This window comes from Triticum aestivum, chromosome 2D (genome assembly GCF_018294505.1).
Source record: "Triticum aestivum cultivar Chinese Spring chromosome 2D, IWGSC CS RefSeq v2.1, whole genome shotgun sequence".
NCBI classification, from domain to species: Eukaryota; Viridiplantae; Streptophyta; class Magnoliopsida; order Poales; family Poaceae; genus Triticum; species Triticum aestivum.
In genome coordinates, this window is record NC_057799.1 from 532,272,828 (window position 1) to 532,275,558 (window position 2,731).

Genomic DNA, 2,731 nt, shown 5'->3' on the forward strand with positions numbered 1-2,731 from the left:
GACAACTAGTACAAGTTATCCTGACTAAAGGTGGTCTTCGCCTGCCAAAGGCTCTGGTGGTGACACCGTCTTGGGCTCCATGGTGACCTCCGTCCAGTGGTCCTGCTGGTCTTGGTCTCGTTGCACTGATATGGAAACCTTTGCCTGATGCCTCTGGACTCCTCGCCTGCGCTTGCCTCTTTACCACCAAAGAGGAAACGAGGACACTGCGCGCGCTGGCGCCCGCCTAGCCCCGGTCGTCATGGCTTACGTCACAGGAACCTCGCGATGTGCCCCTTGCCTTGATCTCTCCGCCCCTCGTGAGCCAGCCTGGTGAGGCTGCCCCCGAGGAGGTCTTGCGTCGTCCGCCTCGCGAGGCTTGGCCCCTCGCGAGGGTCTTGAGTGTTTACTGGTGAAGATGGGTCGTACAGGGACGCTGGTGGAGCCACGCCGTGGGCCGTAGGCAGGCAAGTCTGGGGACCCCCGTTCCCAGGACGCCGACAGACATACTTAGCCCAACATAAAAATTGTGAAGTAAAATCTTGATATTTCCCTCTAGAGTGCAATTACGATAGGATTCCATCATCCTATACCAAGCATCTTTCAAATTTTCTCCTTGTCTTTGTTTGAAGTGAAGAACTTCAAAGTCAGGAGACAAAGGAAGGGAAAGAGGACTAGCCATGGGAGCGAGAAAGGCGAATGGAGGAGGGGCAAAGAAAAGGTGAATCTTTTCGAAAATTGTTTTAGAAGTGGGGGTGAGGAAAATGAAAGGCGAATGGCAAATAATGTAATGCAAGGGATGAGAGTTTATGATGGGTACTTGGTATGTCTTGACTTGATGTAGATCTCCCCGGCAACGGCGCCAGAAAATCTTCCTGCTACCTCTTGAGCTTGCGTTGGTTTTTCCCTTGAAGAGGAAAGGGTGATGTAGCAAAGTAGAGTAAGTATTTCCCTAAGTTTTTGAGAACCAAGGTATCAATCCAGTAGGAGATTACGCTCAAGTCACCGAATACCTACACAAACAAACACCAACCTTGCACCCAACGCGATAAGGGGTTGTCAATCTCTTCACGGTTATTTGCAACGTGAGATCTGATAGAGATGATAAACGGTAGAGTAATATTTTTGGTATTTTTGATATATGGAACGGAAAGTAAATATTGCAAAGTAAAAGAAATAGGAAACTAAAAATATAGATCGGAAACTTATATGATGTAAAATAGACCCGGGGGCCATAGGTTTCACTAGAGGCCTCTCTCGACAAAGAAATTATTACGGTGGGTGAACAAATTACTGCCGAGCAATTGATAGAAAAGCGCAAAGTTATGACGATATCTAAGGCAATGATCATGAATATAGGCATCATGTTTGTGTCAAGCAGACCGAAACGTTCTGCCTCTACTACTATTACTCCACACATCGACCGCTATCCAGCATGCATCTAGAGTATTAAGTTCATAAAGAACGGAGTAACGCATTAGACAAGATGACATGATGTAGAGGAATTAACTCAAGCAATATGATGAATACCTCATCTTTTTATCCCCGATGGCAACAATACAATACGTGCCTTACTGCCCCTGCTGTCACTGGGAAAGGACACCGCAAGATTGAACCCAAAGCTAAGCACTTCTCCTATTGCAAGAAAAACCAATCTAATTGGCCAAACCAAATCGATAGTTCGAAGAGACTTGCAAAGATATCAAATCATGCATATAAGAATTCAGAAAAGATTCAAATAATATTCATAGATAAACTTGATCATACATTCCCAATTCATCGGATCTCGGCAAACACACCACAAAAGAGTATTACATCAAATAGATCTCCAAGAACATCGAGGAGAACTTTGTATTGAGAATCAAAGAGAGAGAAGAAGCCATATAGCTACTAGCTATGGACCCGTAGGTCTGTGGTAAACTACTCACGCTTCATCGGAGAGGCAATGGTGTTGATGTAGAAGCCCTCCGTGATCGGTTCCCCCTCCGGCAGGATGCCGGAAAAGGCCCCAAGATGGGATTTCACGGGTATAGAAGGTTGCGGTGGTGGAAAAATGGTTTCGTGGCTCCCTTGGATGTTTTCGGGGTATAAGAGTATATATATAGGAGGAAGAATTAGGTCAGGGGACGCTCGAGGGGCCCACAAGGTTGGGGGGTGCACCCTCCACCCTTGTGGCCGCCTCAAAGCTCCTCTGACTTGCACTCCAAGTCTCGTGGGTGTCTTCTGGTCCAAGAAAAATTATGGCGAAAGTTTATTCCGTTGGGTATTCCTTTTCTGTGAAACTCTAAAACAACGAAAAAAAGAAACTAGTACTCGGCTCTAAGTTAATAGGTTAGTCCCAGAAATCATATAAAATAGCATATTAATGCATATAAAACATCCAAAACAGATAATATAATAACATAGAACAATCAAAAATTATAGATAGGTTGGAGACGTATCATCCGAGTCACCCCCGCAGCAGATCGAGCGAGCCGCTGAACCTCTCCGTTGATAGATGCACCGCCGCCAGCAGGCACGGTCGGATGGCTCGCCGGTGTGCGCGTGCTTCAATGTGCGCCGCCGCTGCTTCACCGTCCTCCTCCGTCTCTTCCGGTCAGATCCGACGGGCACATCCTCCTGCGGCCACGAGCGACCACCCAACTCCACTCTCGATTCCCAAAGCCAAAGGCAGAGCCAGCCGCCGCCGGCCTCCATCGTCTTCCCAACCCCGGCCTCCACTCCACCACCGGCGCCCTTTCCCCTCCCTCTC

General features: G+C 47.7%; 1 long non-coding RNA gene across 1 annotated transcript in view; it reads left to right on the forward strand.

Moving 5' to 3' along the window:
- Positions 1–2,397: 2,397 nt before the first annotated feature.
- Positions 2,398–2,731, forward strand: part of LOC123054269 (uncharacterized) — a gene marked incomplete in the record, with an annotated part of 5,368 nt that continues 5,034 nt past the window's right edge. The window contains 1 exon segment of the long non-coding RNA XR_006426089.1: positions 2,398–2,731. This is a non-coding gene — a long non-coding RNA (uncharacterized lncRNA).